General features: G+C 38.5%; 1 protein-coding gene across 4 annotated transcripts in view; it reads left to right on the forward strand.

Moving 5' to 3' along the window:
* Positions 1-17,179, forward strand: part of gnb4.S (guanine nucleotide binding protein (G protein), beta polypeptide 4 S homeolog) — a 60,152-nt gene that overhangs the window by 7,424 nt on the left and 35,549 nt on the right. Inside the window, exon 1 of one of the 4 annotated variants that reach the window (XM_018264527.2) lies at positions 13,676-13,795. The gene's annotated coding sequence lies outside the window, so the exon portion shown is untranslated. 4 annotated transcript variants of the gene reach the window in all.

Genomic DNA, 17,179 nt, shown 5'->3' on the forward strand with positions numbered 1-17,179 from the left:
TGCCTGAGTCTCTCCCTGCTCTGGGCTCAGATTACAGTAGAGAAGGGAGGGGTGGGGGGAGAGGAGCAAACTGAGCATGTTCTTGCCCAGGGCAATGAGGTTTAAGCTGAAGGCAGGAAGTCTGATACAGAAGCCCATGTGTACACAATAGAAGGAAAGAAATGCAGTGTTTCTTTTGACAGGGGACTCAGAGCAGCATTACTTTGGGGGTTTACTGGTATATTTAGATGGACCTTTCTGATAAGGCTTACTTAGTTTTAACCTTTCCTTCTCCTTTAAAGGCAGAAGCAAGAGCCGAGACCAGGGAGCCTAGTACTGGTTCTGGATTTAGGGTGCCGAAAGTGACAACCATAGGGAGACAACCATATCCACAGCCCAAGGAGTTCAGCACATAAACAGTTTATGGTCAATCACCAACCAGATATCGATTAGGGATGTTTTTGTTTTGGCCATGTACACATGCTACTAAGCTGCCCACTAAGAGCGGCAGAGCGGCAGGAGGAAATAACGGTTGGGTTATGGCATACTTAAAGGAACAGTAACACCAAAAAATAAAAGCATTTTAAAGTGATTAAAATATAATGTACTCTTAGATAACTTTTGAGGTCATCTTCAAAGATACCCACCTCATGGAACACTTTTAATAAAGTAGTGTAACTACATGACTACATGATCCTCCTACCCGAAACATGTGCATAATTGCAAATCTTCAGGGTCATGCATGTTGTGTCCATGTGACTTGGCTGCAGTCACAGACTTTGCTAAACTAACTTTTTTGAAGGATAGCTATGAGTGACCTACAGCGCCATTGGTATATGTAGCATTTTGTAATATAGGTCATTTAAAAAAATTATTTTGAAAATTAGCTTTTATGCCATAAATTGCTAACACAGTATATGCAGTCTACATCCAACTACATCCATTGTAAAGGTGTTACATGTACTGGTAATACAGACATTTGTCATGGTGTAAAAATAGTTAGATATATACTAACACTATTTAGCACTAAAAATCTCTTCACTGTCAGCAGAGCTGGCCCAAAGCTAATGTACCTTAGGTACTAGCACCCACCACCATAGCACCTTAGGCAAATACCTCTGCCAAAAGCTAATGTCCATGCGGTGCTAGCATTCCCCACCACTACACCCTAGGAACATACCTCTGCCAAAAGCTAATGTGCCTAAGGTCTTAGCACCTCCCCCTTTGTGCCCTAGGCACGTACCTCTGCTGCCTACCCCTAGTTCTGGCTCTGGTAAGGAGCTGCTAAGGTGTTTTTAGTGTAGATTTAAAATCCGTGAATTTTGGCAAAACAAATGAGCTTTTATTGACAATTTCTTCATACCTTTTTAAAAAATAATGGTTGTGCTGAAAGATGGTGGGTCTTGCATTAACCCTTAGTCCAACTGATACTCTAGGTTATTACATTTACAGGATCACCAATTAACATCTAGTGCATGAGACTAGATCCTGCTTATGGGAAAGTGTTGTGAGTGCTAAATTCAGCATATGTGCCTTGAAATGTGGCTCAGGTTAAAACTGATCATGTTTACGGTTAACTTGGGTTAAATGTTGAATGTATTTATGAAATATTTTATGTTTTTGGTTTGTACATAGGGTTGCCACTGTCCAGATTTGACCTGGACAGCCCGGTTTTCGGGAGGGCTGTCCGGGTCAAAACTGCCTGCCCGGTTTTCCTAATTTGGAAAAAGCACCTCTGGGGAGGGGGGGTCGCCGACCCTGTAAACTGTTATAAATTGATACATTTAGTTGATACATTTGTTATGTTTGTCCCTGCTGTGCAGAATCTCTGAGTTTCATTACAGGCAGCTGTTAGAATTGATACAATAGTTGCTAATACTCCAGAGATGCTGCTGTGAAATATATCAACTAAATGTTGCAAAATTGTAACCCTTCAGAATCTGCACCTGAATCACTGAGCTGCCAGACTCTAAGACAAGAGACAGGAACATTCAACTTTAAACGTAGATTTTGGAAAAACCGCAAAGAATAAATAATGGAAAGTAATTGAAAAAAGTCTTTATTTCTGGGAAATAATCTAAAAAAACAACTGAACTGAAAAAAGTGTATGGAAGGTGAACAGCCCCTTTCATGAACTCTGAAGTGAGAGGTCACCACTCCATAGTGCAGCAAGCTTGTGTAGAAATATGCAAATAAAAAATGCATAAACTACATAAATTTCTTTCACAATTTTACTAATTTGTACCCAAGTTTACAGCAGTTATGGGACTGTTTATGCACATTTTTTGCCTGTAACAGCACCACCCCTGCATGTTGAAGGCGCCTGAAAAAATTTGTGTGACTTAGAACCATTCTTATTAAAAATACCAAAAAATTATTTGTGCTTAGAATGTGTGTACAAAATAATGTTTGCATAGATAATGAATTACTGGTGAAGCAAGGGACCAGGGAATGTGCATTGATCAATCCCCTTTCTTTTGTATGGTTGTAGCTAAGCTGCCCAGATCAGTTGCACTTCCATTGTACGTTGTATTTATGTATTTTACCCAAAACCCCTCTTTTTATATGTGTATATATATATATATATATATATATATATATATTTATACATGACAAAACTGGGTTATTTGAAATACCCATATAAATGTGTTATAAAAGATGGTTTTGCTGGTCTTGCAAAAGGAATATTCTTTGCATACTGTAAGCTCCTGCTATACATTCATTAGAATAAAATAAGGAAGATACTATTTATAAACAGATATTTTTCCCTTAAGGACCTGTATTTTTAGAATATCTGAGTTTTAAATGTCTAACAACCTTGTTTGCCATCCAATAAAACAGAATATGTGGCATTTAGATAAAGCCACATAAGCAGAATCTACAGAAAAAGCTTTCCATCTCGCACAAACACAAAAAACAGGTAATTTAAATTCAGACTGGGTTGCTTCTCTGGGCCAAAGAGCTATTTTGAGTCAGCTGTTGCTTAATTTAGATACTGAACATTTGGAGTTCTATTTTTTCCTCATTTTATTGTACTTGTGCAAATGAAAAAAAATGTGATTGGTCTCCACACTTGTTTAATATCTTTACTATACAGAAGAAGGTATTTCATAACCCCACTGCATGTTGGTGATTAGTCAAATGGAAATTTAAATTAAAGTAAACATTTTAACTTATTAAAAAGATTTCTATAAACAAAAATAATTAATGATACCCTACACTTGTTCTGTTGATTATTCGCATGAGTCTACCTATATCATTCTGCGTGTTGCATTTAGCTCAGGCAAGGATATAACACAAAGGGGAGATAGGCCCTATACGTGCCAGATGGGGGCACCTGGGGCTCTGAAAAAGATTACTGGACGTTGGGGGGGGCGGGCACAAAAGAGGGCGTAGCCATGCACCATGATGCAAAAGGGGGCTGAGCAAAATTACGCGATGTCCAGAAGACTGAAAAACGGTAAGTTCTGAGTGAATTGGGGGTGTGCCAGGGGCTTTTTTTTAAAGGGTATTACAAATTACCAGCAACTACATTGCTGGTAAATTTGTAATACCGGCCTTGGCAGGTGTTTTACCGGCCAGGCCGGTAAAACACCGGCCGGGTGGCAACCTAGGCTCGTCTAATGATCTCATACCAAGGGCCCCCTGAATACTTCCACATTTCAGAGTTGTGAAAGAGCTAGAATCGAAAATTATAGATGTGTCAGAAATTATATTACAATTATAACATAATGTGCCTGGAAACATTATTGTTATACCTGTATAAATGTAGCACAACCATCAAAAATGTGGGGGATTTCACTGTATAACTGGCCAGCGTTGAACTGGGGGAGTCTAGGGCCCACCAGGGATGTAGCCTCAGGGGCCCACACACCTCCCTATGCCCCTTGCCCCAGCTGCAACTCCACCTCTCCATACCCCTGTTTTTTTCCGGTTTCTCACTGGCCTAGGGTCACCCTGTAACCTGCAGAACTTGCACATGACGTCAAGGCTGGATCTGGGCTGGCAGAAATTAGAAGTCAGAATTAAAGATAAATGAGTTCTAAAAAGATAAGCATTAGAAAACAAATATAATCCAACACAAGCAAAATAAATAGTGTTTCATTCAAAATATTTTCTTCCTTTTGTTTTAATTAATTGTTATTATTATTTATTTATTCTTTTTTATTTTATATTAATTATTTTAATAGTTACAAAATTTTTTTATTACAAAACATGACTGTTTCTTTTTCTTTTTTTCTTTTTCAAATGGGCAGCATTAAATAGAGATACTAAACACTCTCTACCCTTATTTGCTGTGTTTAGCTGTAGCTAAGAAGGTTTTTATTATACAAGAGATTTAACTGTGACTGACAAGATGCATGTATTCTCTATTGTGGTCAGCTGCTTGTTACTTGAGGCTTGGGTCTCACCTCACCTAATGGCTAAGTTGCTTTTGTTGGAGCACACCTAGGGGTCCAGGAACATAATGGCGGAAGAAACATTCCACGAGTAAACCACTTTTCCCAAGATATACTGTAGGCACAGTTTGCCAGGAGAAACTAATTGAACTATAACCCACTTTAAAGCAGGCAATCAAAATTGATATAACAAATAATGGCATCCATTTTAAATTGTTAATGATGTTTTTGTCTTTTCACAGATCAGAACAGTATGCAGTAGCAGTGTCAGTAATAATACCATTCAGAAGCAGTTTATGACTGCTATAATGCAGACTCATATTCTTTAAATCCCTCCCCCAAAAATGATATGTTCTCGTTATATTTTAATAACCAAGCTTCCCCTTATAACTGCCTTTGTATCTCTTGTTTAGTTGCCAAATCTCCATAAATGTAGGGTGCTGTGGAGTCACACCTCCTATGGCGTTAATTAGGAGGTACTAATAATAGCACTACATATACACAGAATACAAAATGTAATGTGCTTTTATTCACTGAGAGAAAGACCACAGATTTGCTGACTTAAATAACATATCCATATGTGTATAAGGTTATTTATAAAGCACAGCTGGTTCACAGAGCTTTACATAGTTAAGCAGTACAGTACAAGAAATACATGTATACAGTACAGCGAACAAACAATTAATATAGTAGCTGAGATTAAAAAGAAATGAAAGTCTGCCCAGTTCAGACAAATCCAAAAAGGGCATTAAAACATAGAATATTTTAGCTACAGGGTATCCAATTTCTGTTTAATTTATTAACCTTGGGTGCTTTTAATTCCAAAATGTTCATTAACATATTCTTTAATTATTCAGAACCTAAAGGCAAGGCATATTATTGTATCACTTGCCTTGTGCTCAGAAACTGCACAAATGACAAACATCTCATAAAGCACCATCCTGATAGCTGAGTGAAAACATTAACCAATAAGCCAAACCTGGATAATGATTTATATATATATATCTATCTATCTATCTATATATATATATATATATATATATATATATATATATATATATATATATATATATATATATATATATATATCTAGTTCTGACTGAGGAATTCCATGATAATATAATATTTTAACAAGGTCATGGTACTCCAAGGTGATTACTAATATCCTCATATTGTTGGTTTCTGTTTGCTCATTCATTTCTGAGACTTCTTTGCTGCTTAAAGGAGAATTAATCTTTTTAATAAATGACCTGTTCACTTCTGACATCATAGGCATATAATTCATCAGACCCAGTCAGGCTTTTTAGAAATTCAAAATGCATGAACCTGTGTGAGTATAAGAAAAAAATTTGATGTCCAACAAGAGGGACAAATTGAGTTGCCGTGTGTAGCTTGCAGAATTTTTGGCCACACCCCCTTATCACATGTTCATTTTACAAAATTTGGCTGTTTATGTAAGTTTGAACACATTTCTGTTTTTTTTCCAGTTATTACAGTTTTGCTAATGAAGATGAATTGCCCTTCAAGCAATGTCCTAATTCTCCCAAGAGACCTGTTTATCTTAATTGTTACAATTACTTATTTGCTTATCTCAAAATTGTTACAAAAGTGTTCTGGGCTTTCTGCCAAAAGCCAAATAGGTTAGAAACTTTGTATATTTTTTCTGGCTGCAGGAAAAGTCGGGGCATATCAGTACAAATACGTGACTGTAAGTTCAAAAGCTGGACTGTCCTGCTCAAAATGGGACAGTTGGGAGGTATGACAGTGGGTGCCAAAAATTGTGGGTGTGGCCACTGGATCTACTTCATTACATCACTGATTGCTCCCTACGCATGCACAAAGGCCCCTCTGTGTCCAGTGTCGGACTGGGATACCAGGGGCCCACCAAAAAAACATAGACCAGGGGCCCACCAAAAGTTTTTAGACCAGGGGCCCACCCTCAGTACTATTTTCTTTCTCTCCTCACTCAACCTCTATTCTTCTAGTCTCTTTTCCTTACATACTTTAATATATTATTTCACCTATTTACCACTTTGTTTTCATAGAAATAGGGAATGGCCATGAAATAGGCAAAAAGTTTAGCAGCATGAGGGTCCACTGACACCTGGGCCCACCGGGAGTTTTCCTGGTATCCTGATGGGCCAGTCCGACACTGTCTGTGTCTATGAATGCTTACTGAACATGTGCACTTCGAACTGAGACAGGGACGTTCTAAATTAGTGACAGGAGACTGGGGGGAGATGGACTAAATCTAATAACAAAGCATGCACCCCAGGCCCCTACCCTGGTACACTGAACCAGCCTCACACTCAATTTACACTGAAACTAACCCCCACACACACAAACTTTCGAGCATTTGAATATTCCACCCAGTGCAAATGTAGCAGGGCAGTATGCTGCCCAAAATGGTGCCCAAACATGTGAGAGTCCACTCATTTGGATGATATTAGGCTGATCCAAATGTTAGGCTCTCAAGCCAACAATTTGATCATTATTTCCACCAATGCAGGCTGCTGGGGAGAGGACTGCATCAACGCACCAATGTGGTCCTTGCTCCTTGTTCCATTATTTCGAGCAACTTGCATTTCAGCTCTGGTTTGATGAAGTCTGTCTTATAAGCCCACTCTACTGAAAATCAGACCTGCTCTATGGATATCTGGCCTATTTTTAGACAGATATTGGTTTGGCTCATCTGTTGACTGGCCCCATACACAAGCCAATAAGCTGGTGACTTGGTCCAGAAGGACAGAGTCCACGGCTTTTATTGGTATTGTGTATGGCTACTATAAATGCATGCTCTCTTAGGCCCAAGTAAATTAATGCATCACATAGATGATGCTAAACCGTATGAAGAAAAATAAATTAAATCTGCCATGTAAGAATTTTGTTGCAAACGAGACTGGCTTTACAATTTGTGACATATTGTTACAGAAAAGAGGCAAACAAGAAACTGTTTTTTTTTTACAACCCCAAGAGGGTTTCATTAGGTTGTGTTTAAGTGTGCTGTTTATCGTCTTCTTCTAAGTGTCTTGTCTTTGTGTTGGCTTCCAGCTACAACATTTGCTCTCTATCAAATCAACTTTCCTTAAAAGAGAAGCAGGCTAGATGTTTTAAATTATGTTTTGAGCTTCTGTACCAGCCTAAGGCAACCACTGCCCTTTAGCAGTAAAGATCTGTGCCCCCAAAGAAGCCCCAATAGCTCCCCATCTTCTTTTCTGCTGATTCATTGCACATGCTCTGTGCTTACTGAGCTTAGGGACCCACTTACAATATACAGTACACATAATATAAATGTCACAATATAAGGCTGATTAGTAATTAATACAGATACTTACTACATGGCAGCACAGAAACCAGTAGAACTATCATCAGAATTTAATAATCAGCCCTGTAGCATCAGCTTACATTACATTGTCTGCTTGATAATTTGTGACGACCCTTAAGATTAGCATCTCAACAGCTGCTCAGAGCCCACTGAGCATGTGAGTGTTGCAGACACTTTCCAAAATGGTGACCCCCTGTGACAGGTTTGAAGTCCTGGATCATTGCTGCTATTGAGAAGCTGAAACTTTAGGCTGGTGCAACAAGTTCAGTAAATAAAATATGGTATTTTTAGCCCTATTAATTTTTAGGATTTAGTTCTCCTTTAATTAATATTTTTTAAGGCTAGGGCTAAACAAACAGATCTTGGCATTTGGAGAAACGCAGGTTGAGAATCCGCTGCCCCACTGCTCCTCTTTAGCTGCGCTGCCTGCACCCAGAATCATTACCTCTGTTTGGGTGCAGGCAGATGCGGCGGATTTCTTTGCCAAAACATGACATTTTGTATTTCACACTGAAATCTGCTGTGTCTGAAGAATAGATAGGGTAGGGTGGGCAGCAGATTCTCCGCCTGCGGAAAACCATGTTGTGTGGCCCTAGCCTAAGGAGCCAATTTATAAAAGGAGTTAACCTTTTACACACTTTTTTTCAATGTGGTTCTTTTTAGATATACCAGAAATAAAGACTTTTTCAATTACAGGTATGGGATCTATTATCCGGAAACCCATTATCGAGAAAGCTCCTAATTTCAGAAAGGTTGTCTCCCATAGATTCCATTTTATCCAAAAAATCCAAAGCTTTAAAAATGATTTCCTTTTTTCTCTGTAATAATAAAACAGTACCTTGTACTTTATCCCAACTAAAATATAACTAATCCTAATTGGAAGCAAAATCAGCCTTTTAGGTTTATTTAATGTTTACATAATTTTCTACTAAGGTATGACGATCCAAATTACAGAAAGATCTGTTATACAGAATACCCCAGGTCCTGAGCATTCTGGATAATAGGTTGCATACCTTTACTATTCATTTTTTATTTTTGACAGTTTTTCCAAAAATGAAGTTCAAAGATTAATGTCCCTGTCTCTGGTGTTTCAGTCCGGCAGTTCAGTAATCCAGGTACAGATTCTGAACTGTTACAATTTGCTTCATTACTTAACAGCATCTGTGGAATTCTGCTTTGCAGGATCAAAGATAAGAAATGTACCAACTAATGTATCATGTAAAACAGTTACAGAGTCTGCAGCTGAGCCATGCAGCAGTAATTCTAGGTTTTTTTTCCTGAAAGCTGTGTCAATAGACAAGGCAGACATAGTAACATAGTAAGTAAGGTTGAAAAAATACACACGTCCATCATGTTCAACCATTTTTTTTTAAAATCTGCCTATCTGCTAGTTAATCAAGAGGAAGGCAGAAAAACCCATCTGAAGCCTCTCCAATTTGCCTCAGAGGGGGGAAAAATTCCTTCCTGACTCCAAAATGGCAACCGGACTAGTCCCATAACCCTGTATTCCCTCACTTGCTAAAAAGCCATCCAACCCCTTCTTAAAACTATCTAATGTATCAGCCTGTACAACTGATTCAGGGAGCGAATTCCACATCTTCACAGCTCTCACTGTAAAAAACCCCATCCGAATAATTAGGCGGAACCTCTTTTCTTCTAATCAGATTCAACCTCGTGTCAGCTGGAAAGACCTACTGGTAAAAAAGCATTAGAGAGATTATTATATGATCCCCTTATATGTTTATACATAGTTATCATATCACCCCTTAAGCGCCTCTTCTCCAGCGTGAACATCCACAATTTGGCCAGCCTTTCCTCATAGCCAAGATTTTCCATACCTTTTACCAGCTTAGTTGCCCTTCTCTGTACCCTCTCTAATACAATAATATCCTGTTTGAGTGATGGAGACCAAAACTGTACGGCATATTCTAGATGGGGCCTTACAAGTGCTCTATACAGTGGAGAATGACCCCCTCCTCCGGTGACTCTATGCCCCTTTTAATACAGCTCAAGACCTTATTTGCCCTTGATGCTGCTGACTGGCATTGCTTGCTACAGCCAAGTTTATCATCTACAAGGACTCCAAGGTCCTTTTTCATTATGGATTTTCCTAGTGCAGTCCCATTAAGGGTATAAGTGGCTTGGATATTTTTACATCCCAGGTGCATGACTTTACATTTATCAACATTTGCCACTTAGCTGCCCAGATTGCCAGTTTGTCAAGATCGTGTTGCAAGGATTCCACATCCTGGATGGAATTAATTGGGCTGGATAGTTTTGTGTCATCGGCAAACACTGATACATTACTTACAATACCCTCCCCTAAGTCATTAATGAACAAGTTAAATAAAAGTGGACCCATTACCGAGCCCTGAGGTACCCCACTAAGAACCTTACTCCAAGTAGAGAATGTACCATTAACAACCACCCTCTGTACCCGATCCTGCATCCAGTTTCCTATCCATGTGCAAACAACTTCATTAAGCCCAACAGACCTTAGTTTGGAAAGCAGTTGTTTGTGGGGCACGGTATCAAATGCTTTAGCAAAATCCAAATAGATCACTGCCCCCCACTGTCCAGCATCTTACTTACCTCATCATAAAAAGCAATCAAATTTGTCTGACATGACCTATCCTTCATAAAGCCATGCTGATTGCTGCTCATAATGCCATTCACTGGGACAAAATTTTGAATGTGATCCCTTAACAAGCCTTCAAATAATTTGCCCACCACAGATGTCAAACTAACTGGCCTATAATTGCCAGGCTGAGATTGCAATCCCTTTTTAAATATTGGAATAACATCAGCTTTTCTCCAATCCATAGGCACCATACCAGATGAAAGCGAATCTGAGAAAATCAGAAATAGGGGCTGGTCTAAAACTGAACTAAGCTCTCTTATAACCCGGGGGTGTATGCCATCAGGCCCTGGAGCCTTGTTTACATTAATTTTTATTAAAGCTTTATGAATCATATCCTGAATCAGCCACTGACTAGATTGAGCTGAGCCATTAGGGCAGCTATCAAGTGAGCCTGGGAACTCCTCTATAGTATACACTGGAAAAAAATAACTGATTTAGCACATTAGCCTTTTCTGTATCTGTTACAACCATACTGGTACCATTATTTAATGGAGCAACACTCTCAACCTGCATCTTTCTGCTATTAATATATTTAAAAAACTTTTTAGGGTTAGTTTTCACCTCCACCGCAATTAACTCTTAATTTCCTTTCTTTGCATTCTGGATTGCTGATTTACAACATTTATTACACTGTTTATATCCATTAAATGCAGTTTCTATCCCAACAGATTTGTAGTTTTTAAATGCCTTTCTCTTCTTTCCTATTAACTTCTTTCCTTCTGCATTAAGCCACATAGGGTGATTCTTAGAGCTTCTACATTTACGCCTTAAGGAAACAGTAATGATTTAATATCATTTTAAATGACAACCATTTCTGTTCTGTGTTTTTAGCTGAAAACTTATTGCCCCAATCAATACTCTGTAGGGCAGCCCTCAAGGCACTAAAATTAGCTTTTCCATGGTTCATGGTTTTTGTTGCCCCAGTAAATATTTGTTATTTGCACCAGACATTAAATGATATAACATTATGGTCACTATTACCCAGGGGTTCAACGACTTGCACATTTGCTATAAATTCTGGGTCATTTGAGATCACTAGATCCAGTATAGCATTTTTTCTGGTTGGCTCCTCAACAACCTGTGCCATAAAATTGTCATGCAACACGTTTATAAACTTGTTCCCATTAACTGATCTGGCAGTACTGTTGCTCCAGTCAATATCTGGGTAATTAAAATCCCCCATTATCATTACTTTACCCAAACAAGCAGCCTTTTCTATTTGCATGAGGAGCTTAGCCTCCTCCTCCTCCTCACTTACATTAGGGGGTCTATAGCATACGCCTACAATTAATTTGCTGTGGAACATTGTTTCTGCTTCTCTCAGCCTTAATTTTTTATTTTTTTTTGCAGGCTAAGAGAAGTAGATCTGCTCCCTCCGCCAGCTCCATTTATCTGCACTGAAAAGTACAGTTTCTAAGTGCAGGTACATGGAGCGGAGTGGAGATTTGCAGCCTGACAATGTCCTTCTTTGGCTTTTTTGGGCCAATCGTATAGGCAGAGGGTGATTTTTGAAATTGGGAAGACTAATTAAAGGGCACCTATCACCAAAATATTTTCCCCCTACCAATTGAAAAATTGCTTAGAATTGGCCATTCTGTAACATATTAAAACTAAAAGTTAACTTAAAGGTGAACCACCTCTTTAAGAAAATAAAGTTATGTGCATACGCAAAGAGACAGAGACATAGGGGGCGGTTTACTAAAGCGTAGTAAAAATATGCGCACAAAATATAGACAAATTTATCGCTGAATATGTTTTTGCCAATTTACTAACCTGTGGTAATTATAAATTTGCAAATTTTCTTGCACAAGAATATGTGTTCGCCACTTATCGCATTCGCTGAAAAAACCGCTACGTACACATTAACGGCCAGTTTACTAAACAGCGAAATGTGCGAAAGACAAAATTAACACCAGAATATTTGCAAAATTGTACCGCCATCTATATAGTGGCAGTAAATTATTTTTTCGTCAGAAAAGTCGCAAGGGAAAAGGAAATATCCCATAATACTTTTTTTACCCATCATTCTTTGCTGTAGCCATTGCGGTCTATCTATGGTGTCTATTGGCTGTATATATTTGATTTCTGTAACTTAATGATCCTATTGGCAGGGGGTTCGGTTTCATTGCGATTGGCTACATTAAACTGTGCATTTATATGATGCAAAGACATTGACTGGTATGATTTCTTGTTCATAAGATTCTATTGGCAGAAGGGTTTGTGACTGGATGGATGAAGTATCAGTTTATATAGTGAATAAAGTACCCCCTCTTGTAAAATATAAGGATATTATAAGTTACCGAGGAGTTTCATGACCATATAAAAACACGAGGCCGAAGGCCGAGTGTTTTTATACAGGTCATGGAACTCCGAGGTAACTTATAATATCCTCATATTTTACAACTGGGGGTACTTTATTAATTATAATACACAAATTTTAGTGAGTCATGTGACAGAAATTACATCACTACTCACCGTTTATAACTGATGACATCACTACTCACCGTTTATAAGGATATAATTTACAGGATATTCATGGCTTTTGTGTATTATATGATACATACATGTTTGATTGGTGTTGCTCTGATAATGTTGTTGGGTGGTATAATCATCAGTAGTCAATAAAGTTTATGCATTTTGAAGATGCTTTTCTGGCCACAAATGTCACAGTAAAAATTGCCATAAAACAAGAATATTTTATAGCATAAATATTTGCAAAATCAATTTGTCCCAGAAAATTCACAACGGACCCCATAGGCTGGATTCTATTAAAAATACACACACCAGTGTTTCCTTAGCTCTGCTTCCTTCACCTTCCTCCCCCCTCTACTGTGTACTCTGTGTTTTGCCATCAGGATTCCATTGTGACAACCCGATATCTTGGCACTTCAGTCAAGGCAGGAAGGAGTAAAACTGCAGCAAGCTGGCTTAGATGAATAAATGCTAACCATGGGACAGAGGGAGCTGCAAATCCATGTCACACAAATAGCTAATCATTTTTTATGTGACACTCACTGTTCCCTTCTCATTGCCTAGGATTCTGAATGGAACTAAGAGAAATCGTTCAGTGACATTATATATATATATATATATATATATATATATATATATATATATATATATATATATATATATATATATATATATATATACATATAAATATACATATATATATATATATATATATATATATATATACATATATATATATATATATAAGATACTGTCATTCTGGAACGTGGGAATAAATATATAACTATGTGTGGTCTATTTCACTCACTGTAGTCCTGTAGGCAGCTGCACATGGTGGCTAAGCATGATGATGAGCTTGCAGTGCTTCTTCCCGAGAGATCTGCTCTGAGCTCTGCAGGCCCCACCCCCCTCCTCCATTCCAGAGTCAGCTGATCTCACAGCCTGTGTCAGACTCAAGATAGACTCAAATTAAGCTACGTAAGTCACTGATTTCTATTAAATAATTTAAATGCTTGAATCTGCCTGTTGTTCCCCTGGTTTTAAGGAAATGTACCCTGCTGTTTTGGGGAGGCTTAGCCTTCATTATAATCCTCCCATGGGCCCGATCTCCGCTCTGCTCCATGTGCCTGCATGCAAACGGAAGCTGTACTTTTCAGTGCAGATCAACAGAGCTGGGAAAGGGAGCGGAGCCACTTCTCTCAATCTGCAGACTAAGAGCCAGTGTTCCGTGTGCCCTGGCCCTTGAGAATCACACACATTTTTATTTTGACACCAAGCACTGCAAATGATGCAAAGACTTTTTAATGCAATTGTGTCCAGTCTGAGAAAAGGCACACTTATAGGGTTGCCACCTTTTCTGGAAAAAAATACCGGCCTTCCTATATATTTATCTTTTTTCCCTATTAATAACATTGGGATCAACCATCGCTTTTACCGGCCAGGTGGCAAACCTACACACTTACAAATGTGTACATTTTGATACTTTGGCCACAATTTTGTCAGATGCAACTCCCCATTGTGTCCGCATTTATACATGGAAATGGCATCCAAAATTGCACTTGTATAAGTGTATGCCTTTCTTTTACTTATTCTATTTAGAGTTGTTTATACATTTTTATATTTTAATCCAACCCCTATGCTCATGTCTACATATCTGTCTTTTCTTGCATGTATCTTAGGTTTATATAACTATATTGTATTAAGTACTGTCTACTTCTAATTGTTGTGAGAATGAGACCTCTGGGGCATGGGGAAGGCCATCTGCCCCCTTCCAAAAACCTTTGACCAGGGGCCCACCAAGTAATCTTAGACCAGGGGCCCACTCTCCTTACTATTATTCTTCCTCTCCTCACTCAACCTTTATTCTTCTAGTCTCTTTTATTAACATACTATAATCTGTTATTCCATCTATTAAGCCATTTAGTTCTCATTGAAGCAGGGAATTGATATGAAATAGGCCAAATGTCTAGCAGCATGAGGGCCCACTGACACCTGGGCCCACCGGGACTATTCCTGGTATCCCTGTCGGCCAGTCCGATACTGTTCTGAAGCCAAGACTTGGCAGGGGAACAGGGTCCGGACCAGGGGTTAGGCAAAGAAAAGATACTGCTTGGTGCCTCCCAGCGGCGTAACTACAGCTAACCGGGCCCCCCTGCAAAAAAAACTTCAGGAGCCCCGGTTTAGCTGCACACGCACGTACACCTGCATGCGCATACACGCGCTGTCCCTTCGCATACACGAGGCTGTCCCTTCGGAAAGCTTCAGATCCGCTCCGCCGCTAAATTACTTGTGGCAAGCGGCAATCTTGGTCGCCGCACACAGTGTGCAAGGAATTTCAGTTCAGCAGACCCCTTGGTCCGGGCCCCTCTGTCCCCCGGTCCCCCCGCAACCGCGGGGTCTGCTGTATTATAGTTACGCCACTGGTGCCTCCACTTTGTGTTACAAATCTGATGTGGTGGAGTGGAGTGCTGAGGGCCCCTGCAAGTTATTGCATGCGATTTTTAAAAAAAATAAGTGCTGAACTCAACGGCACAACTTTTTCTGATCCAACGCTCTGAGAGGAGGCGGCAAGTCGAATGCGCCGAATATAATGTAAGTAATACAACACGACTGTCGGATGCGAACACCACATTCTGCTTCTTCATGCGATAGTCGTGTAGTGCCGGATGCCTGTAGTTTGTAGGTGCAAAATTCCTATTACTTACATTACATTATATTCGGCGCCTCCGACTTGCCGTCTGCGATTCCTCTCAGCGCGTCGGATCAGAAGAAGTTGCGCCGTAGAGTTCAGCCATAAATCTCAGTTGTGCAGGAGGACTTAACTTTATTCCATATTCAATCTATTGTCATTTCTTTGAGGCAGATTTATCAAAGATTTTTCCTTTGTTAATTTTTTTCCTAAGGACCAGATTTATTATAGGAATAAAATTATTTTCTTTTCACATTTAGCTACTTGTAAAACTGTTTGAATTGTCTAGACGTTTTACCATATTTATAATTTTTCTATTTTTTCAAAGTGAAGATAGCAAATACTGTACATTGTTCTAAGTTGCAGGACTTTCCCATAGATTTGCATTATGATCAATTTTCTGCCATGTGACACACTTTTCACTTTTGTTCACCGATTTGACATTTTAACATTTTTGGTCGATGGTATAAAATGTTTTTCATCTGCTCAAAGTAGACACTGTCTGGGGTAAATCTTGACTTAAAAAACCACATTGCTAAAACTAACATTTTGAAATCTAACATTTAAAATGTGAACATTTGCCCTCTAGGATAGCTTACACCTTTTCACACAGGAAATTGAATGGAATGATGAATATGGTTGAGTTTTCAAATTCAAACTTTTCTACTGGGCATAAAATGTAATTTAAAAATCCACTGTGTCCCAAAATGTCCCATAAGACAACGTAAAGATACATATGGGCTATATAAATAAAGGATAGTAATAATATGGTCCAAAAGTATAGTCATTGTGATGTTTCTACATTCCAGTGTTTTTTAAAGAGCCTAAACCCAAGTTTCTCTTAATTTCCCACTTGTTCTTTGATCTTCAATTTCACAAATGTCCATCATGTTGTGCCAGCACCTTTGCTGCATGTGTATATTCCATTTTAGTTATTCTCCAGTCAGGCTACAAATTGTAATTTAGAGTTTATGGAATTTTAAAATATTTATACAGTAAATCTGTGCATGTTGTATGTTATTTGAATTCGTTTCAATTTAGGCTCCAATTAGAGTATATGGAATTAAGTATTAAGTTGAGAAGTCCACTTAGAAGTTTTAGTTAGTTTTAGTCTGGGGTCTCAAATACTAAATGGGGTCATTTATCAACACCGGGCAAATTTGTCCTTGTCCTTAAAAATCCAATCACTGCTTGGCTGCTATGGGTTACTGCCCAGTTGCAAATTTGCCCAGTGCTGATAAATTAGCCCAGTATTTTCTGATTGATATAGCTTAATTAACATTGCAACCTGGTGGTTTGATAAATAAAATTAATAGGAGGCCTGAAAAGACAGATAATCAATTAAGAGTAAAAATAATGCTAGAATGTATCCCTTTGATCTTTTTTTGGGGGGGGGGTTGCCACAGCCAGAAAACCCCAAAACCAGATAGAATTTGCAGTTACATGCTGGAAATAGACAACATTCTAATGCTAATATTAAAAAAACCATGAGGACCAATTTAAAAGCTGCTTAGTATAGGTTCATTTTAACAAACATTTGATTAGAAGAAAAACTTCCCCTTTATTAAGTAACAAAAATAGCTTTCAGAAAGAGGCACTGCAAAGATGTCAGCTTTTTGTTGTTTTTTGTTTGTTACAAATAAAATTTTATTTCTAAGTCCGGAATTGCCCCA

This window comes from Xenopus laevis, chromosome 5S (genome assembly GCF_017654675.1).
Source record: "Xenopus laevis strain J_2021 chromosome 5S, Xenopus_laevis_v10.1, whole genome shotgun sequence".
Classification (NCBI taxonomy): Eukaryota; Metazoa; Chordata; class Amphibia; order Anura; family Pipidae; genus Xenopus; species Xenopus laevis.